The sequence below is a fragment of the Artemia franciscana genome, chromosome 14 (genome assembly GCF_032884065.1).
Source record: "Artemia franciscana chromosome 14, ASM3288406v1, whole genome shotgun sequence".
NCBI lineage: Eukaryota > Metazoa > Arthropoda > Branchiopoda > Anostraca > Artemiidae > Artemia > Artemia franciscana.
Genome location: NC_088876.1, coordinates 36,581,517 through 36,607,224, shown reverse-complemented (window position 1 = coordinate 36,607,224; position 25,708 = coordinate 36,581,517). Strand labels below are relative to the sequence as shown.

Below are 25,708 nucleotides of genomic sequence, written 5' to 3'. Positions count from 1 at the left end.
TTTGTACTCAAAAATTTAATAAAAATAACTCGCAAATACATTAGACCAAGGCCTTACTTACAAATATACAAACTTTGTTTACATTCCTAATGCCATCGGTAAACTTTAGCGTATCAAAAGGGTTTTACAACTTTCGTTAGAAATTTTACAATTACACGGGGATCCTATTTCATGCAATCGAAGTTTTGTGGGACACAAAAAGAAGGTGAAAAGCTTACAATAAATTTAAGTTTAAAAATAACACTTCTAACAAATGTCCTATATCACGGTGCGAACAAGCATGACCTACTTAATCACTTTTCTTTGGATGACTGTATGCAACAATATAACGAACAACAACAGTAGCTAGCAGAACGGCGTCGCCTGACAAAATTCTTGGTGAAGAATCAAATAAAATTTTATCTTCTTAAGCACAAATGGCTTTTAGTAGAAATTGGCTTCGCCGATGGCGGATGGAAAACTTAAGAAACAACACTTTCTGGAGGGGAGGGGGCATGGGCCCAGCGACAACTCCTTTAAACATACATGTAAGAACTTCTTAAGAAGTTCTCTTACGATCAACAATATTTTCAATTAGTAGCAAATGTTGTGGTCCAGTGTAGTGGGAATTTTAACTGTTTTGACTGAATCATTTGCTATGTCTTCCATGGGGAGGGTCTGCTTTAATTGATATTTACACACACACACAGGCACACAAACGTGACGGACACACGTGTGTCCGTCGGAACGGCGTTGGCCTTGTCGTGACTACGAATGCAAAAAATGCCTTAAATCATCCATCAAATCGGAGGATAATAACAGTATGTTTTTTAATACAAACATAGAAAGCGGAGTGTAATAGTGCATTACGCCCTTGCTAAGGATGATGACGAGTCTACCAAAGACCAGTTTTATTCTCAGCTGTCAGCGCTATTGTAACGGATGTCGTCCACCGATATTATCACACTTCTGGGTGAATTCAACGCCACTGTCTCAGACCCTCTTGGCGCATAACATGACTTTAAAAAGTCTAAAATTTGGAAACTTACATCCTTTCTCGAATAGAGTAAGAACCAGATTTAACAGATCAATATTTAAACTTGATCATATCGATCCAGAGATGTATTTCAGTTTAATTCTTCTAATTTTACAGAAGAAAAAACGAAATTATGAATAATTTTACAAGTAAAAAAAAAATCAATAACACGACGCGTGTCCAAAGAATGGTTTCTGGATAATCAAAAAATCGAATACTGGCATGTTAATAAATTGAAAGGGAGTAGCCAATCCGGACTAATCCCAGTTAAAGATAGAAATGGGGCCACAATTAGTGATAAGGAAAAGTTAAAGAAAGATGGGTGGAACATTTTGAGAATGTGCTAAACAAGATACAACAGCAGGAAAAGATATAGATGAAAATGAAAAAGTTTGTGATACCTTGGATGTGAAGGAAGATTTGTTTAGCGAGGAAGAATTAGCTCAGTACTAAAAGGATTAAAAATAATAAGGCCCCAGGTGCTGATAGTATGATTAATGAGTTTCTTAAATATGGCGGCTCTGAGGTTAGGAATAAGCTACTTAAGATTATGAACATGATCTTTGAAAAAGGGGAAGTACCCAATGATTTTAGGAAAACCTCAATTTAACCACTGTATAAGAAAGGTGACAAGAGTGAGTATCGTAATCATCGAGGCATTAGTCTGGTCTCTATAGGTAGCAAATTACTTAGTAATATGATACTTTTTAGACTGAGAGATTCTGTAGACAAAGTTTTAAGGGAAGAACAATGCGGTTTTAGAAAAGGTAGAGGATGTGTCGACCAAGTTTTCACTCTTAGATTAATAATTAAGATTAATTTAATTAATCCCTTATTAGATTAATTATTAAATTAATCCCTTCGTTGTCAAACACCCTTTGGTCCTAGTTTTATAGACTATCAGCAAGCTGTCGATTCAGTTGATAGAACAGCGTCAGCATAGGTCTTATCCTTATATGGTATAACAGGCAAATAAGACCTAACAAAGGTCTTACCGTTATATGGTATACCAGAAAAATACATTAAAGTGATTTGTGCTATGTACGCGAATAATACTGTTGTGGTTAAGGTAGGAAATGAGGTTAGCAACTGTTTTTGTATTAAATCAGGAGTTAAACAAGGTTGTGTTCTATCCCCCTTTATATGGATCATTTTAATGGACTTCGTCTTAAGGAGCACAGGATAGGCAATTGGAGACCATGGAATCGAATGGGGAAGAAGAACGCTCCTGGACTTAGATTATGCTGATGATTTAAGCATATTAGATGAAAGTGTGAGCAAAATGAATATATTTTTAGAGGTTTTGCGAGTTCAGGGTGCTAAAATAGACTTGAAAATTAATATAAGAAGACTAAGTCACTAAGGCTAGGAATTAGTGAAGATGAACAGGTGACATTAGGTAACGAAAACATTGATCAGGTTGGGAGCTTCAGTTACCTTGGTAGTATTATTAGTAAAGATGGTGGGAGCAGTGAAGATGTTAAAAGTAGAATAGCTAAGGCTCAGGGTGTTTTTTCACAGTTCAAAAAAGTTTAAGAATAAAAAGATAAGTCTACAAATCAAGATTAGAAAATTGGAAGCTACAGTGATGACAGTGGTCAAATATGGCTCTGAAGCATGGGCACTCCAAAAAGCAGATGAAAATTTACTAGATGTTTTCCAGAGAAATTGCCTACTGATTGTTCTGGGTACCCGGCTGACTGACCGTATTTCAAACAGTAGATTGTACGAAAAATGTGGTTCAATCCCGCTTTCTAGGGCTATAATGAAAGAAAGGTCGAGATGGCTAGGCCACGTTCTACGGTTGAAGGATGACGGATTACCGAAGATTGTCCTTTATGGCCAACCGTCTGGGGCTACACGGAAAGCATGTCGTCCTTGTCTGGGTTGGGAGGATGTCCTAAATAAAGATTTAAAGGAAATGGGAACTTCCTGGGAGGGTGTAAAGAGAGAGGCTTTAAATAGATTAGGTTGGAGGAGGAGCGTGCGTAGCTGTGTTGGCCTCAGGCGGCTTGGTGCTGTAGTGAGTTATTAGTAGTAGTAGTAAAAAATCGAAAATCTGGATTTCAGGTTATTTTATCAGAAAATTTAAATGCTTCTTTTCTCAAATTATTTTGAACTAGGACTTCTTTGTTAAAATTAATTTATTATTTCTTTTAAGTAATAATTTTAGTGTTATTATTAATGCAAATGAATTTATTACAAATAAACAATCTATACAAGTTTTAACAAGAGCCATTTTTCAGAATGAAAATCGTTACTAGTGTCAAAATGTTGTATATGCTTCCTCTTTAGTGTATTCGCTTGAACTTAATTTTAATGTTCTGTTTCATCGTTTTGTTTTAGTTTGGAAGAAATTGGTGAATGCTCTCGCGTTTTATACAAGGAACAACGTGATAAGCCAAACCGACCAAAATATGTTAGAGGTGTTACATAACGCTATGACAGACCTAACATTGTCAGACGAATTCCGTAACTTTATTCTAAACGCGTTTTTGCAGCTACGGTTCTCTGAGGACTCCTGAAACACCCTCTGCAATCTAGGGCTGCATAATAGCCTATTGCGCATTATCGAAAACTATGCGAAAGATAATGAGTTTGATGTTTGCTTTCTTGCAAAACCAAAATCTGAGCTAACTGAAACTGTAGTAGAAGAATCTGGTCCTGGATGCTCCTATTACTCCCCTCCATCAAGTTCTAGTCCCCCTCTCTGTCCATCGTCTGATGTTATTCAGAGCTATGACTATGCTAGTGAACCTGAAAATGAAGATGAATCAAGTGTTGCGGATAGAGAAGTTGAGGAGAAACGATTTAAACGAGATGAAAGTATTCTGAACCTGGACGAGTTGGTTCGTCAAAGTCCAAAACGATTAAAAAGCTCCAAAATTACTGTCGATGATAGTATTTCAGCTCCTTTAGATTGGAGCTTGAGGCTTCTAAATAAAATCCACTGTAGAGGGAAAAAAAAAAAAAAAAAAAACATCGAAGAGGATTTAAAAGCTCTTAAAGTACTTGCTACGTATATCGACTCTGTGAAAGAACCACTGCCTGAATGCCGTAGTATTCTTAAAGTAATCATAAGTAACACGAACCTCTCGGATCATTTCTGAAGGCTTTGTTATCCGTTTAGGTAAATTGAAAATCCAATGTAGTTGTGACAGACATAGCAATATAAATCAAATTGCTGAGGAAGCTCTTGAATCAATTTCAGAAAGCGCTGCCACTGCCTACGGTCTCTATGAGATGAGACCCTTGCTGAAATCACATTTATTGGATATAGCAGTTTCTCTACCTTACCTTAAAATGTAAGCTTACCTTAGTACCCTTTTCTCTGAGTTTGTAACTCACTTTTCACCAAAAATCTTTCGCAAAAATTGCTTGCCTTCTTTTTCTTATTTTATTAGAAGAGCAATATTTCTGGACTAAAGCGTTAATATAAATAAAAGAGAAACGCCTGATGAATTGTTTAAATTTTAACACTCTTGTTTAAATTTTAACCCTCTTGTTTAAATTTGAACCCCTGGTCTGAATTAGTCCTATTTTCTGAAAAAAGTGTACTATTTTGAATGAAACAAGAAAAAACCAACATGGGCAAAATTCCTTTATATTTCAGATGGATCCATTCGTAGCTCTGTAACTAATGGTTTAGAGTAATTTGTCGCATAAAATAAAAAATGAGGATGGTAGGCCTACTTATGGTATTTCCCCCAAAATCTGAATAGAGTACGATTACAAAAACGTTAAGGATTAGGCACAGAACTTTGATCCACACCATGTGCACATCAACACTAACGGATTACACTTATTTTCCAATAAAGCGTTAAAAACGCTTTATTGGAAATTAAAAACAGCACGTTAAAAAGCACGTTTATTGGAAATTAAAAACAGCACGTTAAAAAGCACGTTATGTTTTTACGTTAAAAACAGCATCACAAATAACTGCCAAAGAATGTTCCCTGTAGTTCAACATAGTTGTCACCAAATCTGGATCATTACTGTCCACTATTTTTATCAGAAAGATCACTTTTTCAGATTCAAAATCTCTAATATCACAAGAAAAAATATTTACATACAGCTCGGCAACATTTTCAGATGTAACTTCTGATGAAACCAAATCAAACACAATATCACTAACAAGATCACCGATAAGGTTTGATCAAAGAAGTACAGCATCTCTCGGTCATCTCTAGAATATATAATTAGAAGATTAATCCCTTTATATAACACATAAAAAAGAACACTATTAAACGTAAAAAAAGAAAATAAAACGAACAATCCCTATGAAGCCAATAAAAAAAGACAAAAAAAGACAGCTCAATAAAATTATGCAAACCAAAAGTAGCCATTATATTCTACAAAGAGAGTTTATAAAACAAATGGCATATCATTTTTATTCCTATAAAATTGGTCTAAAATACTTCGTTTTTATTGCCAGCAAGACGCTGTTGATGAAGAAAAAAATTATAGTTAAAAATATAAAAATTAATATAAAAAAAAAATATAAAAAAATAATAAAAATTATATAAAAAAATTATAGAAAAAAATTATTTGCTTTCAACTAGAGTGCATGACTGAACAAATCATGATTGACTGTTGGCTATTAAAAGTGCTAAAGATTTCTGCTAAATCTAAATCTAAACTGAATTCTAAGATGTGAAATTATGTTTTTAGATTGAAGCGTTTACCAAACATGCCAAGAATAATATTCAGCTATCAAAGATATGAGAATCGCCATATCATAGTAGGACAAGAACTGGTTATCGATAAAGCGATTTTTCACGCCAAAAGGCTTGTTTTATATTCGAGAAACATTTAAACTTAGCAACAGCAACTCACAGATTGGCAAAAATTGTTCAGCTTCTCAGAAACTTTATTCAAAACATGTTGGAAGGCACTGAAATTATATGTGTTGATATTATTTACTTTTCTAGAATACTAGCTATTTTGCATAACAGATTCCTCTAGAAGCTAGCATTTTTTGGGCTCTCCTTTACGTAAATAGATTGCTGCTACATTGGTTCATCTGGCTCTGAATTCACAAAGAAGAAAAATAAAGGAAAGGAAATGGGAATAACATACAATGCTATTTAGGATGCCTTTCTAGACCACTTTCTTCAAGACAATTAGAAAAATTGTGAGTTAATATTGTTATACAAAAACTTAGCGTCCAAGTCTTTCTTTTTGCGGAATTCAGCTATCAGAAAAAGGTTCACCCCAAAATGCTACAGAACAAACGACAAGCGCAGTCAGATTTTATTTTACTACTTTTGTATAATTGCAATCCTGAATCGGAAACTTCAGGTGCGAAAGTAAGTCACTTTTTTTTAGAAAGTTCTACTTTTAGCAAAGGTTAGAGAGTTTAGAAAGTAAGTCACTTTGTAAGAAAGTTTAGAAACCTTTTCTCAAAGGTTAGCAATCATAAAACAGCCTCAGCTACTCAAAAACGATACTGAGCACATGGTCGGTGTTGCCAGATTATCTATTACTCCCTACATATAATTACAATACAAATTAGAAATTTCAGGTGCAAAATTTTGATCCTAAATGTCATAGAAAAAAAGTCGAATATTGAACAAGTCTTTTTCAAATAGTCTGGTAAATCATACTAGGTCTCAGAGTTTCATAGGCGTCATGCTCAAGCCCATATTTACTAGTTATTCATTAGTCAAAATATTGTTCTTCTAATAAAAAAAAACAAAAAAAACAAGGCAAACAATTTTTGCCAAAGATTTTTGGTGAAAAGTGAATTACAAAGTCAGAGAAAAGGGTACTAAAGTAAGCTTACATTTTAAGGTAAGGTAGAGAAACTGCTATATCCAATAATTGTGATTCCAGCAAGGGTTTCATCTGATGGAGACCGTAGGAGGAGGCATCTGCTTCTGAAATGGATTTAAGAGCTTCCTCAGCAATTTGATTTCTATTACTATGTCATAAATACTTTAAAAGCTTTTAAATCGTCTTCAATGTTTGTTTTTTTTCACTATCCAGTGGATTTTATTTAGAAGACTCAAGCTCCAATCTAAACGAGCTGAAATACTATCATCGACAGTAATTTCGGAACAATTTGATGGTTTTCGGCTTTGACGAACCAACTCGTCCAGGTTCAGAATACTTTCATCTAGTTTAATTCGTTTCTTCTCAACTTCTCTATCCGCAACACTTGATTCATCTTCACTTTCAGGTTCACTTGCATAGTCATAGCGCTGAACAACATCAGACTATGGACAGAGAGGGGGACACTTGATGGAGGGGAGTAATAGGAGCATCCAGGACTAGATTCTTCTACTACAGTTCCAGTTACCTCAGATTTTGGTTTTACAAGAAAGCAGCCATCAAACTCATTATCTTTCGCATAGTTTTTGATAATGTGCAATAGGGTATTATGCAGCCCTAGATGGTACAGAAGGTATGCAGCCCTAGCTGGAATTGCAGAGGGTATTTAAGGAGTCCTTAGAAAACTGTAGCTGCTAAAACACGTTCAGAATAAAGTTCCGGAATTCATCTGACAATGTTAGGTCTGTCATAGCGTTTATGTAACACCTCTAACATAGTTTGGTCGGTTTGACGTATCACGTTGTTCCTTGTATAAAACGCGAGAGCCTTCACCAATTTCTTCCAAATTAAAACAAAACGAAAAAACAGAACATTAACATTAAAATTAACTTCAAGATCGAATACACTAAAGAGGAAGCATTTTGACATTAACAAGATTTTCATTCTGAAAAATGACTCTTGTTAAAACTTCTATAGATTGTTTACTTATAATAAATTTATTTATACTATCCTTTGCATTAATAATAGTTCTAAAATTATTACTTGAAAGAAATAATAAATTAATTTTAACAAAGAAGTCCTAGTTCAAAATAATTTAAGAAAAGAAACATTTAAATTTTCTGATAAAATAATCTGAAATCCATATTTTGGATTTTTTGATTATCCAGAAACCATTCTTTGGACACGTCGTATTATTGATTTCCTTACTTGTAAAATTATTCATAATTTCGTTTTTTATTCTGTAAAATTGGAAGAATTAAACTGAAATACATTCGTGGATCGATATGATCAAGTTTAAATATTGACCTGTTAAAGCTGGTTCTTGCTCTATTCAAGAAAGGATTACTTATAATAAATTTATTCATAATATCCTTTGCATTAATAAAAGCACTAAAATTATTACTTGAAAGAAATAATAAATTAATTTTAACAAAGAAGTCCTAGTTCAAAATAATTTGAAGAAAAGAAACATTTAAATTTTCTGATAAAATAACCCGAAAGAGGACACGAAATTATATCACAAATCAGTCTTAGTCCAGCAAAAAACCTTTCCATGAGCAAATGGATATGTGTGGGAGTGTCAAAAGTTTAAAAAGTATTGTTTATGCTTATTACTAAGTACAGTTTCTGCTGATTTTACTGACAGTAAAACAGAGTTTTACTTTAGCTGAGTAAAACAGGTTTACTGCTGATGATGAACACTGTATATGTGTTCGAAATATCCAGTTAAATAATTTTATATCTATTCACTGTCAATAAAAAGGTTTCATCCCTATTTTGAACTGTTTTACTTTCGTCATGGAAAGGCAGTGTGGTCTTTGAAGTTATCTGCACCAAGGAGTTACCCATTAGTCAATGTAAGTCTGAGCTACGTGTGGGGCTGCTTGGTAAGTACACCTTCGAAACAGACTGAGATTGACGGGACTAAATTGACAATAATTGTTTATTGCTTTTTTTGCTTCGGAATCACGATATTATGTTTTGTATTGTGTATGAATTATTTATGTATGTTTTTTTTTTCGGTACACGGTTTCACCTTTCTGCTTATTATAGGTTATACTTATTATTTGTTTTTTGTTTCTTTTATTTTGTTCTTTTCTTCTATTTTTTTCTTTTTCGTTAGTATCATACCCTCGCAAGCGACGCTTTTGGTGTGATACCGATACATTTTGTTTCTGGCTTTTTTTTTATAATAAATTTTTATTACTACTAACTGTCCAGTAGCCATTTGAATTTATTCTTTCTTTCCAAGAAAAGAAACGAAAAGCAAGTATTAATTTTCAAACCTTTCTTAAATAAATCTAGTCACTCATCTAGTTTTTGTGACTTAGAAAAAGGCCATTTTAAAATACTTATACCCCCAGGACATAACTTACAACCCTTGCACTGAGGGCTTTGGGAGGAGAGTTGTCAACCTTAAAGGCATAATTTCCAGATATTTTAGCTACTCTGAACAAAATGGCTATCTCAAAATTTTGATTAGATGTGTTTGGAGAAATGGTGGGAATGGGAGGGGGTCAGCTGCCCACCAATCACTTTAGACTATTAACAAGAGCTAAGAGCTCATATGGCACTTGTGACGAGGCGAAAAGAGCTAAGAGCCAAGAGATCATATGGTATGAGCTCTAACAAAATTCTATGAATCAATAGATTGATTTAAAAAGGAAAATAAGAGGCTTAATGCCGGTCAAGATTTAAAATAAGAGCTCTGAGTCACAAAGTCCTTCTAAAAATCAACATTCATTAAGATCCGATCACCCACTCGTAAGTTACAAATCCCTAATTTTTTCTAATTTTTCCTCTCCCTTTTGCCCCCCAGATGGTCGAATCTGGAAAAACGACTTTATCAAGTCAAATTGTGCAGCTCCCTGACACGCCTACCAATTTTCATCGCCCTAGCACGTCCAGAAGCACCGAACTCGCCAAATCACTGAGCCCCTCCCCCCAACTCGCGAATCCAGTACGATTCTGTCAATCACGTATCAAGGACATTTGTCTATTCTATCCACCAAGCTTCATCCCGATTCCTCCACTCCAAGTGTTTTTCCAAGATTTATCCTTCTAAATAGAGACACAATATTCTTCTAAATATCAAATTTCATGGAGATCCAATCACCCGTTCGTAAGTTAAAAATACCGCATTTTTTCTAATTTTTCAGGATTAACCCCCCCCCAACTACCCCAAAGAGAGCGGATCCATTCTGGTTATGTCAATCATGTATCTAGGACTCGTGTTTTTTTTTCCCACCAAGTTTCATCCCGATCCCTCCACTCTAAGTGTTTTCCAAGTTTTAGGTTTCCCCCTCCCAACTCCCCCCCCAATGTCACCAGATCCGGTCGGGTTTAAAATAAGAGCTCTGAGCCACGATATCCTTCTAAATATCAAATTTCATAGAGATCCGATCACCCGTTCGTAAGTTAAAAATACCTCATTTTTTAATTTTTCAGAAATACCCCCCCCCCAACTATCCCTCCACTCTAAGTGTTTTCCAAGTTTTAGGTTTCCCCCTCCCAACTCCCCGCCCCCGTCACCAGGTCCGGTTGGGATTTAAAATAAGAGCTCTAAGACACGATATCCTTCTAAACATCAAATTTCATTGAGATCCGATCACCCGTTCGTAAGTTGAAAATACCTCATTTTTTCTAATTTTTAAGAATTACTCCCCCCCCCCAACTACCCCAAAGAGAGCGAATCAGTTCCGATTATGTCAATCATGTATCTGGGACTTGCGCTTATTTTTCCCATCAAGTTTCATCCCGATCCCTCCACTCTAAGTGTTTTCCAAGATTTTAGGTTTCCCCCCTCCAACTCCCCCCAATGTCATCAGACCCGGTCGGGATTTAAAATAAGAGCTCTGAGACACAATACCATTCCAAACATCAAATTTCATTAAAATCCAATCACCCGCTCATAAGTTAAAAATACTTCATTTTTTCTATTTTTTCCGAATTAACCGGCCCCCCACCCCCCTCCAGATGGTCAAATCGGGAAAATGACTATTCCTAATTTAATCTGGTCCGGTCCCTGATACGCTTGCCAAATTTCATCGTCCTAGCTTACCTGGAAGTGCCTAAAGTAGCAAAACCGGGACTTTAGGTTCCCCCCTTCCAACTCCCCCCAATGCCATCAGATCCGGTCGGGATTTAAAATAAGAGCTCTGAGACACAATATCATTCCAAACATCAAATTTCATTAACATCCAATCACCCGCTCATAAGTTAAAAATACTTCATTTTTTCTATTTTTTGCGAATTAACCGGCCCCCACTCCCCCCCAGATGGTCAAATTGGGAAAACGACTATTTCTAATTTAATCTGGTCCAGTCCCTGATACGCTTGCCAAATTTCATCATCCTAGCTTACCTGGAAGTGCCTAAGGTAGCAAAACCGGGACCGACAGACCGACAGACAGACAGACCGACAGAATTGGCGATTGCTATATGTCACTTGGTTAATACCAAGTGCCATAAAAAGGGTTCTAGCCCTTTCAGTTTTTAATCTAATGAGCCCTTTTCGAATCTTCTATACTAACTCCATCGATACGAAGTGCCCTGGTAAAAAAAATTAATAATAATTACATTGTGCCCACATCGCTCTGTACTTAAGACAGCGCTATTGCGCTGCCTATGATGTACTCTTTGTGCTCCAAAAAAATATTTAAAGTTATTTTTAAGAGTCATATGGTAAAACAGATTAAATAAAACCAAACTACAGTTTTTCTTATATAAATACTACTACTACTACTAGTAACTCACTGCAGCACCAAGCCGCCTGAGGCCAACACAACTACGCACGCTCCTCCTCCACCCTAATATATTTAAGGCCTCCCTCTTTATACCCTCCCAGGAAGCTCACATTTTTTCAATTATTTATTTATGACATCCTCCGAACCAAGACGAGGACGACCTACTTTCCGTGTAGCCCCAGACGGTTGGCAATCTGTCATCTTTCAGCCGCAGAACGTGGCCTAGCCATCTCAACCTTTCTTTCATTATAGCCCTAGAAAGCGGGATTAAACCACATTTTTCGCACCATCTACTGTTTAAAATACAGACGGTCAGCCGGGTACCCAGAATAACCCATAGGCAATTTCTCTGGAAAACATCTAGTAAATGTGTCCACTTTTCGGAGCGCCCATGCTTCAGAGTCATATTTGACCACTGTCATCTTCCAATATTCCAATGTAGCTTCCAATCTTCCAATGTAGCTTCCAATATTCCAATATTAGTTTGCAGACTTATCTTTCTATTCTTCCCAACTTTTTTTTAACTGTGAAAAAACACCCTGAGCCTTAGCTATTCAACTTTTAACACCTTCACTGCTCCCACGGTCTTTAATAATAATTAAATAAAAAAACAAGTTTTTTGAAATGAAAGTAAGGAGCGACATTAAAACTCAAAACGAACAGAAATTACTCCGTATATGAAAGGGGCTTTTCCTCCTCGACACCCCGCTCTTTACGCTAAAGTTTTTTATTGTTTTAAAAAGTAGAGTTGCGAGAAAGAATCAAACTTTAGCGCAAGGACTCCTATACACACTAGTATCTTGTTGATTATGTTTACAATAACATAATCAGTAAGGTTGCTATCTTACCATCACGTGAATACCATGTCAACTTATGGGCAATTTTATGACCAAACACCGTATTGGTTCCAACTAGGTTATTATACCTACAAAATTGCAAAAATCTATAGGCATTACTGTTCTCCTTTTCTACACCAAATTTACCTAGGCTAGGATACCATCTATCCCTATTTCTACCAACCTGGGCGTTGAAATTTTCAAGCAAAAACACCACATTTCTACCTGGTACCCTGTCTATTTGCTCCTGTAACTGTAAGTAAAATTCATCTGAGTCACTATTGTCTCCGTCAGTTGGTTCAACAGGGGCATATACTACTACAACTTATACCCTGAACTCTTTTGTCATAAAACGAGCAATTAGTATTCTATTATTAATATGTTCCCAGCCTAAACAAGACTTAGCAGCTTCCTTATTCATCATGAGCCCTACTCCCTGTCTATGTGCCCCATCCTTCCGACTTGAGTAAACAAATTCTATGTCACCTAATTTCATTCTTCCTACCCTTGGGATATGAGTTTCTGAAACTCCTAATAAACCCAGTTCAAACCGTCTGAATTCGTCAGTCAAAATATCAATACGATAGTCATTTTTTAACGTCGTGACATTCCAATTTTCATGTTCTTTAAATTATTGAAATTATTTTGGCCTCCGGAAAAGCAATGATTCAGGATACCAGTGCAGGACCGGGACCAACATATCTTCACAAGTCTACATCGAAGCGCTTAAGCCGGCTTAGAACCGGACAGCAAGAAGTCCCTGGGCCCTCCAGTAAGTTGGAGGCTTTGTGAAATCCTGGGCCCATCTTGGCCACAACATGGTTTTCAGCACTTGGCGATGCTCTTCTATCAACAAGAGTCGAAATCCTGCACAGACAGTCCAAAGCCTATTACCTCCGACTCATTATATATTCATGACTACAAATATTAGGCTACCACGGGGAGGCAACCCACAGTAGATAATTTAGCTAGGAAGAGGTTTTTCAGCCCGAAAACGCCCATAAAAACAAACCAAGCCCAGAAAAATATCCAATAATCAGAATCCCGTGCGAGTGCTGTGTTGTTTATTAGGCTATAATTTCCTGAAGGGGCACCACTTCTCAAGTGGGAAAAGTTGACCGCAAGTTCCCCAGTCTTGCAAGTACCCCGAAAGGGTCGATGCAGCCCTTTAGATAGGCGGTTGTCCATAGATCAGGGCCTGCCCATAGATCTGGACCTTACGCCCTGTCGCAGTTGTCCTCCTATAGAGGATCCTCCCACGATGGTGTTCTGCATAACCATGCCATTTAACCCATTACTGGGAGAAGGTTTGTAACTCATGGGACGTGTGGAAACGCCAGTGGGCCCTGTTTAGTGTACATTTGATGGGCGTTCTTCCTCCCCCACCTGTATCTATGGCCCCAGGAGAGGGTGCCCTAGTTTCTGGACCCCCAGGGACAAGGTCCCCCTTGGTCATAGCCTCCTATGGAGGAACTCTACATATCTGTAGGGCATTCCCCTATCTGTTGTTCTCTGCCAAAACCTAGCATGATTATCTAATAATTAACTATATAATACAACTAATAAATAGTTGCAGTAAATTGCAACTTTATAATTAATTTAAACAATAAAGTGAAGGATAAAGATAACACATACAAGCTCTGTTGTCCTCTGCCAAAACTAGCATGCAAATTAATCATTAACCAACTAATGCAATTAGTTAATAGTTGCAATGAATTGCAAATTTCCTTTTAATTTATACCCTAAAATGAAGAAAAAATTAACACAAAAAAGCTCTATTGTCCTCTACCAAAACCTAGCATGTTAACTAATAATGAACTAACTAATTCAACTTCTGAATAGTTGCAGTAAATTGCAAATTTCCTTTTAATTTAGACTATAAAATAAAGAAGAAAGATAACACACATAAGCTCTGTTGTCCTCTGCCAGAACCCAGTATGTTAACTAACAATCACCTAACTAATACAACTAATTAATAGATATAATAAATTGCAATTTTCCTTCTAATTGAGTTTCTCTTGAGTTTTACCAAAGAGCCAAATACACAAAAGCTGTTCCCTCCTCAACGCCCAGCTCTTTACGCTACAGTTTTTTACTGTTTTAAAAAGTAGAGCCGAGAGAAAGAGTCAAACCTTTGCGTAAAGAGGGGGACGGTGAGGAGGGAACAGCCCCTTTCATATACGGAGTAATTTCTGTTCCTTCTAAGTTTTAATATCACTCCTCACTTTCGGTTAAAAAACTTGTTTTTTGAAATTTAATCGTTAAAAGGAATAGTTTGTTGGTTGCCATTACACTCTGGTAATCCAAATTTTTTATTATCCCTATTTCTTTCAAATATGAATTAAACAAACTCAGATAAATAAATGAGATATATTCTTAATAAATAGAAATTTTGTTAATAAATGAAAACATTGTTGAAATTTGGCCTGGAAAATTTTGGGGGACAGGAAGGAGTCACTAATCAAGATTTGCCCCAGGCGTAAGAGAGGCCAGAACCGCCACTGAGGTTAGGGGCTATTGAGAAGGAAACAAGTTAAGAAAACAATTCGTATTTCAAAATATGCAGATTGAATGTAACCAGTGGCGTCGTTGAGGGGGGTTTAGGTGCCCTTCCCCCAATAATTTGAAAAAACAATAATTTAAGTAGCTTTAGACACAAAAGCTTCTATTTTAGTATTGTAGCGAGGAGAGATGTGGGTAGAGTGTTAAGCCATATCAATGGTTTTTTTTTCCAAATTTGGCAAATTTATTTGCAGATCTTTGAAACCTCATAAATTGGGACTGAGCAAAACTGTGAATCTGAAAATAGTTTTATTGTACTGCATTTAAGCAGAAGATCTATTTTGCAAGGTTTCACTTTTATAACACAAAGATTTTTAAGGTCATCAAAGGTAAGGGCACTCTAGAAGGAGGAGTGGAGGCAGGTAATTCAAAATGCCTTCCCGGGACATAGTTCAGTCCGTAGTCCATCCCTGAAAGTTTCATTTTCCTAACCTAGCCCCTTTCCAAGATAGCGAAAAGTAGCTAAACTAAAATTTTACCATTATTTCCCTTAGTCTTAATAGTAAAATGTTATTTAGACATAAAAATTTGCAGGAATTGGAAAAAGAGTTGAAAATCCCTCAAAAATGGCGTCTTCTTTACTGTGATGTCGTTTTCGATGGATTTCAGGCTCGCTTTGAAAATTCCAACCAATTTCTTTTCAAAATAACAATCTACTATTAAGACTAATGAAAATATCCTAATAGCCTAATTAACCATACCTACATCAGCCACAAATAGCAATTTTTGACAGTTTTTTTTTATATACATATTTGTAAACTTTTGGTTAGGCTAATATTGACTGTTTTACATTTTTGGGGCACCATTAAGGGCTTATGTTGAAAACTACAGATTTACCCATGTTTCCTTCTCAATAGCTCAAATCTAGATCTTTACCAAGCAGAGTATTAGGCTATTTTCAAAAGAGTCCAAGACTCCTCAAAAATAGCTTCACAGCAAAAAAAAAAAAAAAAACACAATTGGAAATAACCATTGCTGAAAACCTTACACAATAAACTTAAGCCCCCCCCCCCACCCTGGAAAATCACACTTTGGCATAGGTAGCACTTTTTCTTTTCATTTTTTTGTTCAGTTTTTTTCTTTTTTACTATCAGGGCACTAAAATATTAGACTTCCTCAAGGGCTCATTTGAAAACTAGACCAATTTATATATCTAAGCTTAGCCTAATTAGTTTTTGATTAATTTTTAACTTTACATCATAGGCCTTGTCTAAAAACAAGGTTATAATGGATAATACAATTTTATCTAAAATATTAGCTTAGAAAAACGCACGCAATAGACAACAGACCATAGTTCTTAGCTGACACTAAACAATTGAAATGATCATGTTGTTTAGCGTTTAGCATATAATTCTTGCTCCGAGTAGCAACAGTTACAAATCGGGGTGTTCAATCTAGCGCGTCAAGCCGAAAATGTTTTATGACTCGATGGAAATATTTCAACCCATTAAGATGTGAAAAAAGTAACTAAAAGAAGTTGAAACCATGATAAATTGCTTTAATTACAAGCCGTCTAATGTTCCAAATTATTATTATAATAATAAAAAGCCGTCTAAGTGATATAAATCCTTTATATCAGACCGTATGTGAAAATAAGATGTGAAAATAGTAACTAAAAGAAGTTGAAACCATGAGAAATTGCATTAATTACAAGCCGTCTAAGTGATATAAATCCTTATATTTGAAATAAAACAAAAAGTTCAGTAGCTCTAGCAGAAATTAGTGGTCATTTTTTTTCGGGGGGGGGGGGGGGTCCATTTCCCAAAGGAAAAGGATATGTGTAAATTTTGCTGAAAAACAAAGAAGATGTAGTCTTCAGTGTCAAGAGGATTTTGTGTAATTTAACATATTTCCCATTTTGAGAGAAAATGGAAAGTTTACCGTCTACTGATGCTCTAACTGACTTTACTAACAAACATAGTTATAGGTTTTTGCAATTTACAACTACTGCAATTGCAATTACAATTCGAACTAAAAGTAAAAGAAATAATAGTGCTTGCGAAATTTGTTGCTCGATTTCCCTATGAAAAAGAGTTGAAACACGATTTGATGTAGAATGAATTAGATTCAGTCTCCGATTTCAATTATTTTGTGCATTTTAACAGATTTCCCCTTTTAAGGGGGGATAGAGGCCTATAGATCATCTGCGACCAGCTTCCTTAAAAAGATATGATCTTACTCTTCCCTATCAATACCCACAGCTAAGAAATAAGTCTTACAATTACGTCAACCTCTGCCCGTGTCGAGAGTATGCAGATGGTCTCTCTTAGGTTGTTCTTATAGCAGGGGGTCGATTGGTGGGCGAGGGACAGTTGCAGCCTAAACTTTTTACCTCCATTCCCCCTATTCTGGAAACAAGAGATTTTTAGTACTTTTTATTTAGAAACTACCTTTTTTAGTATTTGCACTAAAAAAAATCGGAAAAACAACAAAATTACTCTCCCTAGATTAAAAAACAAAAATTTTTTTGCGAACCAGACCCATACATTGTCATGGATTGACGTCCCTGTTTTCAAGTAGCCAAAATAAAGCAAAACGCAATCTATACTGCCAAAAAAGACTATAAAGCCAAAGACACCCCCTTAGAATAACGACAATGTGCATAGTATAAAAATCTATAATATTAAAAAAAAATGAAGTTTTTCTGACAAGAAGATTATTGTCAAACATATCTCCTCCATCATATTTTCTGGATTTCTCTCCCGCACCCCAACACCGAGTCGGTATTTTACAGCCATGTATATTTGTTTGTATTGTTATATTTGTATTGTATATTTCAATTATGTATATTCATCCGTACAGGTTTAGACAATATCATGGTACTGTCAAAATTTTAACTATAGGATAGACAGATGTGGTCCTAAATAGGGGAGAGGGGAACTGGCATGGGATCAACGTCTAAATTGGCTCCGCAATACATTGTTTTGGTAATATCGGGGTATCTTAAAAACATTCCCTGTCTCTGTAATACAGTCTAATATGCCTGGAATTAAGTAAACATACAAGGTTTTATATCTTCGGAATCGTTTCTCATAGATAAGGTTTTGCTACTTCAGATTTTAGAAAACATACCCGAAATATATTTCGATTACCACAAAAGTTCTGAATATACATATATATTCAGAAAAAAACACAAAAGTTATATATATATATATATATATATATATATATATATATATATATATATATATATATATATATATATATATATATATATATATATATATATGACTCTTAGCTGCACATTTTATGTTATGTTTGCCTCTGACTAATCCCAATGCCCAATGCGGCACTAATATTACTGAATCTTAAAAATACATAATTGACTAGTCCGTATCCATTTGGGGTACCCTGTTTAACACCCCCCCATCCCATTTTTTTCAAACAGTTCGTGGTAACGAACTGTAGTAAGGAGAGACCCGGCTCAATAATAAACGAAACTCTAAAAAACGCAATTTTGATACCAATAATTACATCAAAAGAATCTCATTTCAATGCTGATTTTAAATATATAAGTTTCATCAAGTTTAGTTTTACCAATCAAGAGCTACGAGCCTGAGAAAATTTTCCTTATTTTAGAAAATAAGGGTAAACACCCCTTAAAAGTGATAGAATCTTAACGAAAATCACACCATCAGATTCAGAGTATCAGAGAACTCTACTGTAGATTTCAAGCTCTTATCTACAAAAATGTGGAATTTTATATTTTTTGCCACAAGACTGATCACACATGCGTGTTTATTTGTTTTTTTGTTTTTTTCCCAGGGGTGATCATATCGACCCAGTGCTCCTAGAATGCCACGAGAGGGCATTCTAACTATGTCTTTGGGGACGACTTAATTCCCCAGTCCCCGTGGGAGGGGCTGCAAGTTACAAACTTTGACCAGTGTTTACATATAGTAATGGTTATTAAGAAGTGTATAGACGTTTCCAGGGGGATTTTTTTTGTTTGGGGCGAGGGTTATGTGGAGGGAACTTTCCATGGAATAATTGGTCATGGGGGAAAGAATTTCCATAGGCAAGATTTTCTAGCATTTAAAAAAAAATGGAAAAATAACTACGAAACAGCTTTTTCAACTGAAAGTAAGGAGCAGCATTAAAACTGAAAACGAACAGAAATTATTACGCATATGAGGGGTTCACCTCCTCCTAATACCTCGCTCTTTACGCTAAAGTATTTTTAGTAATTTCAACTATTTATTCTACGGCCTTTGTGATTCAGGGATTGGGACAAAATTTAAGCTTTAGCCTAAAGAGCAAGGTATTGACGAGGGGGCGAACCCCCACAAATGCGTAGTAAAAACTCACGAATATAGATGTTCGTTACTTAAAGTTAATTCATAAATTACTTATGTTTTTACTAATAAAAACGTTCGTAAAAAAAAAATAAGAAAAGTCCTAGTTGCCTTTTTAAGAAAACTAAAAATTGGATGGTAACTAGGCCTCCTCCCCCGTTCCTTGGTTTCTCAAGGTCGTCCAATCAAAACTATGAGAAAGCCATTTAGCCAAAAAAAGTAAATTAATATGCACATTTTGTTTTAATTATTCATGTGCGGGGAGCTAAAAACCGAAACATGCATTAATTTAAAAACGTTCAGAAATTAAATTAAAAAACAAGTTTTTTTAACTGAAAGCAAGGAGCGACATTAAAACTTAAAACGAACAGAAATTACTCCGTATATGAAAGGGGTTATTCCCTCTTCAATGCCCCGCTCTTCACGCTAAAGTTTTTTACTGTTTTAAAAAATAGAGTTGAGAGATAGAGTCAAAGAGATAGAGATAGGGTTGAGAGAAAGAGAATCAGGATGAATCTTGGTGGGAAGAATAAGCAAATGTTCATGATATATATGTGACGGAAAATAACCAGACCGGATCCGCTCTCTTTGGTGGAGTTGGGGGGGGGTAATTTGGAAAAACCGGAAAAAAATGAGATATTTGAAACTTACGAACGGGTTATCAGATCTTAATGAGATTTTATCTTTAGAATGATCTTGTGCTTTAGAATATTGGGGAGGGCTGGAGGGGGAAACCGGAAATCTCGGAAACCAGAAATCTTGGAAAACGGTTGGAGTGGAGAGATCGGGATGAAACTTGATGAGAAAAATAAACGCAAGTTATAGATACATGATTGACATAACTGGAACGGATCCGTTCTCTTTAGGGGAGCTGGGGGTTGTTAATTTGGAAAAGTTAGAAAAATTGAGGTATTTTAACTTAAGAACAGGTGACCTGATCTTAATGAAATTTGATATTTAGAAGGAACTCATGTCTCAGAGCTCCTATTTCAAATTCCGAACAGATCTGTTGAAATTAGAGGTAGTTGGATACGTGACTGACGTAACCAGACTGGATCCGCTCTCCATGGGCAAGTTAGGGGGTGGGATTCAGTGCTTTGGCAAGTTTGGTGCTTCTGGACGTGCTAGGACGATGAAAATTGGTAGGCATTCCAGGGAGCTGCACAAATTGACTTGATAAAGTCATCTTTCCCGATTCGATCCTCTGGGGGGCTGAAGAGAGAGGAAAAATTAGAAAAATTGAGGTATTTTTAACTCACAAGTAGGTGATTGTATCTTAATGAATTTTGATATTTAGAAGGACTTCGTGACTCAGAGCTCTTATTTTAAATCCTGACCGGCATTAAGCCTCTGATTTTCCTTTTAAAGCAATTTATTGATTCTTAGAATTTTGCCAGAGCTCATGCTATATGAGCTCTTGGATCTTGGCTCTTCCGACCTCGTCAAAAGTGCCATATGAGCTCTTAGCTCTTGTTCATTATTTTCTGTCATTTTCATTTGATTTGGAAAAATTGGTTCCGACTTTTATCCCTCCCCTCCAGGATCTTGACAAAATTAAGCCATTTGTTCGGGGAAGGATTTAGCTATCTAAAAGGTAGTCGTTACAAACCATGGACTGGATGACCTCTATTCCCTTTTGAATTTCATTTCCGTTATTTTAAATTCTATATTGCTTTGTATTAGAGGCAACGCTGTAGGGTTCCATACAGCATAGGCCATAAGCCTTCAGTGTCTTATTATTGTTTATTTATTATATTTTACTTTCCCACAGCCACTTCATACGGAAGGGATGATTGTATAGACTTTAGAGGGGGCTAATTCGATTAGAAATGGAAATTCTAGTGCCATTTAAAAGCGTCAAAAATGATCCGAGGGCAACTGGACTCCCCGAGCCATCTTTTCTGTAAATGCATAGTGTCAAAATTTTGAGAGTCATTTTGTTGAAACTAGTCCAAAGGTCGGGAAAAAAACTCTAAGGGTGACAAAAACTCCCAGGACCCAGGGGAACGATTTGCAAGCCATACAAGTATATAAGGTTTTTAATGAAGGGATGATCCTGTAAACTTCGAAGGGGGCTCATTTCATTGGAAATCGGAAGTTCTAGTGCCCATTTAAAGAGTAAAAAGTGATCGGAGGACAATAAGCCTCCCCCCCCCCAGTGTCTTCTTTTCCCAGGTATATCTGAGGAAAATTTTGAGATAGCCATTTTGTTCAAAATAGTCCCAAGGTCGGCTAACAGAACTAAAGGGTCAATAAAAACTCCAAAGCCTAGGGCGAGTATTGTAATTTATTCCTCGGGAGCATATAATGCTCATATAGAAGGGGGATAAATTTTTGTTGTTCATATTAAACTCGGCCATAACGCACCTATTCTGAACGAAATTCTAGATGAGGGGTAATGCCCCACTTTTCCATCCTAGCACGGTTGCGCCTCCCAAATCAATTATCTAGATCCGTGCCTTTTTTGTGGGACCTCCAGAGGGGTTTGCTGTGGGTAGTACGTATTTACAAGAAAGTGACCATGATAGTTGGAAAGAACATCAACACAGATTTTAACAGTTCAACCACTAAAAGTTTTGTTGAATTTAGTTCATTTTAAACATTATTGAAGTAGCGTGTTAACTATTTTTGTCCAAATTCATTTTTTTTCCAATTCTTAAATGAGAAGATATTTCAAAAATGAGCAGATTGTGATTCACCACGTTAGCAACGTTTACGTGGTGACCACGTTAATCAACCTGAAACGAAAGTCAACTAACAGCTTCTACAAAACGCTTGGGGAACGCTTCAGGTAAATGTATAGATATATTGATCATGAATATTTTGCACCCTTCAGCACGGCAACAAGTATTTGAAATGAAAATTATAATTAATGTTTTATTTAATTGAAGTATTTGGAATTGTTTTGTGGAAAAAATTCTGATGAAGGTCGAGATGAAAGAAAAAGGAATACAATGGCAAAGGAAAAATTTAACTGGTAAATTTCTCATAACCGAGAAGTTGTGATTTTATGCATTTGCAAGACTTTCAGTTAGTAAGACTCAGAAGATCCTGAATCTTAGCTTTAGGGGGTCCTAAATCCACCTGAAAGTAATTACAGCAAGTCTTGACCCTAGATAATTGAGGAGGGATTGATTTTATGCTTCCAATAATGCAAATTTACAACATTTGCGTGATCTTGCTTCAGATAAAATTCACCTACCCAGGGCCGGAAAAAGGGTGACTGAAACGATTGCGCCACGCCCTCATCAAAATCAACATTTCCGCAATTTTGAAATGTTCATAACAAATCCAGTAAGCTTTGCTGGTAAATTCATATCAGTTCATATACCTGACTGACCAATAAAGCAAATACCACTCAATGCCCTTTTTTACGTTCTTTACAACTATAATAATCGCTTCTACCTTAAATTCAGATTTAAGCACCTTTCAAACTAACCTAAACTAACCTTGTTATAAATAATTTTAGCACTGATAAAATGTAGCATTATTTTTCAAAATTGATGGAAAAGATGGCGCTGAGAAAACGTAGCATTATTTTGTAGAAAACGAGCGATAAGTCATACTTTAATTGAAAATTCGTCATTTTTAAGAGCTCAAAAAGTGTTTAAGTTTGAATTTGCAATACAAATTATTATTATATTTGTAGAGAACATAAAAAAGGCATCAAGAGTGATGATCACTCTATTGGTAAGTCATTTATATGAACTGTCATATTGTATTTATTTTGTAAGGAAGAGTTAGAGACAGTTCTAAAAGGACTAAAATTTATTGACACCCCAGGTGCTGATGGTTGGGTAAATGTGTTTTTGAAATAGGGGGGGGGAGGGTGAAGCTGGGGAGCAATTACTGAAGATTATGAATACAATTTTTGAAATAAGGGAGGTACTGGCATAGGAGAACTTTAATTAATCGCTTTGTGAGAAAAATGATGAGAGTAAGCGTGGTAATTATAGAAGCATCAGCTTGACTTTTCTAGGAAACTAGCTACTTAGAAGTATTTTGTTTGGCAAAAGGATTAATGTTCCTGAGACTAAGCTTTTCTTGGGCTGGGTGAATCTAGAGCAAATTTTTGGGGGAGGGGCCTAATGTGACAAGGGCATCAATAAGCTAAACATCAGGGGGGAGGGTGAAAAGGGCACCAATAATTGACCAAATTGGCAAATTCATTAAAAAAAAAAATCAAGAAAAAAGAAAAATCAAGGAATGAGGGTGCCAGACAAAATTCTGAGGGCTGGTGTCCCCTTCCCTGGTCCCTCCCTGGATCCACTACTGTCCTAGTTTATGTTCTTCTCCAAAGTGCCTTTAGAAACACATAGTGTTTATTATACAATATAAATTATTATTATGCAATATATTTTGCATAATAAATTATTATGCAATATATAAATATTATGCAATGTTTATTATGCACATAGTGTTATTATGTAAGGTAAGCGTTTTTAGAATCAGAATATAATTTTCAAGACTGCTGTTGATATGATAAGATAAATAATTGATGGGGCTCTGACAAAAAAAAAATTCCTTACGTTTCTTGTTCAGACAGGCTTTCAGATTGTTATGGAGCTTACAGTTGAACTTAGTAATCTTGTACATAAGTGACACAGAATTCTTGTAACTTGCCCTAAAGTGGTGTTCAAATACATGTCTGGCTAGAATTTCATGTCCAGGCACATATCTGGCCAGAATTCAATATCTAGGAAATCACCATTCACAAGAAGAATTTGGTGCTTAGCTTAAACAACAAATTTAGTCTCAGATAGATTACAGTTGTCAAATCTAGCCAATCAAGAGAGCTTGTGCAGGCAAAACTTTCAAAATTGTAAGCACTATTTTTACTGTCACAAGATCATGGATGAAACAAGCCAAACACTATGCATGCTCCTCCCCCAACCTAGTCTATTCAAGGCCTCCCTCTTTACACCCTCCCAAGGAGGTCCCATTTCCTTTAAATCTTTATTTATGACATCCTCCAAACCCCAGAGAGGACGAACTGGTTTCCATGTAGCCCCAGACAGTTGGCCAAAGAGGACAATCTTTGCCAATCTGTCATCCTTCATCTGCTGATTGTGGCCTAGCCATCTCAAATTTTTTTTCATTATAACCCTAAAAAGTGGGATTGAACTACATTTTTCCTAGAACCTGCTGTTTGAAATACAGTCAGTCAGCTGGGTACCCAAAACAATCAGTAGGCAATTTTTTTTGAAAATACCTAGTAAATTTTTTGTCCATTTTTCAGAGTGCCCATGCTTCAGAGCCATATCTGACCACTGTCATCACTGTAGCTTCCAATATTCTAATCTTGGTTTGCAAACTTATCTTCCTATTCTTCCAAACTTTTTTTAACTGTGAAAAAATGCCCCAAGTCTTAACTATTCTACTTTTAACATCTTCCATACTCCCACTGTCTTTATTAATAATACTACCAAGGTAAATGAATCTACCCAACTGATCAATCTTTTCATCACCCAACATCACCTTTTCATCTTCACTTATTCCTAGCCTTAGTGACTTAGTCTACTTAACATTAATTTTCAAACCTATTCTAGCACCATGAACTTGCAAGACTTTTAAAAATTTATTCATTTTGCTCACACTTTCATCTAATACGACCACTTTTGTTTGAATACTTTTAATTAAACTCAAATTTAACATGTGACTTTAACTGTCTCATTGATTCTTCACAGCTTTAGCTAAATGTGACAAAATTTCCTCAATGGATAGTTCAAAAGACACATGGACAAGAGTGACAAAGCTAATAATAAATAAAGCAAACTTTATGGTAAAATAACTGTTTTTTCTCATCAAAGATTGTAAGACCAGAAAAAAAACTTTCTATGATATTCACCCTTGCAGTTTCACTTTCAATTTGGATGAATAGCCTTTTCATCAGAGTTGCCAAACTTTTTGGGACTAAAGTGTCAAATTCAGCAAAAAAGGGACACTTCTAATGTCCTCCTAGAAAATGAATCAATATATTTTAAAAGTTGACAAAAAAAGGTTTTAAATGGTTTTCTTGCAGCTCCAGGGCCAGATTTATGTTCTTCTTTTTCAAGTAAAAGCAAAGCAGTTCTTCAAATAAGTAAAATCCCATGTAAAACCTCAAATCGCCTAACATGCAAAGAAGAAAAAGAATTCAGTACAATTTCTTGGGTTCTTTCAAACCTTCAGTTGTACTAGTTATTCTTCTTCCAAAAACTCAGTAAAGCCCTGTTTTTATTATGGCGTTTTCCAGCACCAGAGCCGGCTTTGCATTGGGTGATAGTTTTCATTTTTGTCTTTTTTGGCAAAAAACTTATTATTATTTAAGAATTAACGACGCTTCTTGACTACTAAGGTCCCTGCGTCGGCCCTGCAGTGCATTCCTGCGGCGTGATTCGATCCTTGGGTCCCGTATTACCAAGCTAAGGTCAAATCCACTGCGCCACCACAGGACGAAAAAAATTTAAGTCACATGTTAGACCACGTTTGAGTTTTCGCG

At 35.9% G+C, this 25,708-nt stretch overlaps 1 long non-coding RNA gene across 2 annotated transcripts; it reads right to left on the bottom strand.

Annotated features, from left to right (window-relative positions):
• Positions 1–25,708, bottom strand: LOC136035661 (uncharacterized). 2 transcript variants are annotated; one of them, XR_010619495.1, is made up of 5 exons: positions 25,628–25,700; positions 25,076–25,185; positions 6,801–7,627; positions 4,882–5,201; positions 1–4,844 (listed from the first exon to the last, which is right to left on the bottom strand). It is a non-coding gene; the product is annotated as an uncharacterized LOC136035661 (long non-coding RNA). The 2 variants fall into 2 exon arrangements; XR_010619494.1 differs by lacking the exon at positions 25,076–25,185 and having other exon boundaries at positions 25,628–25,708.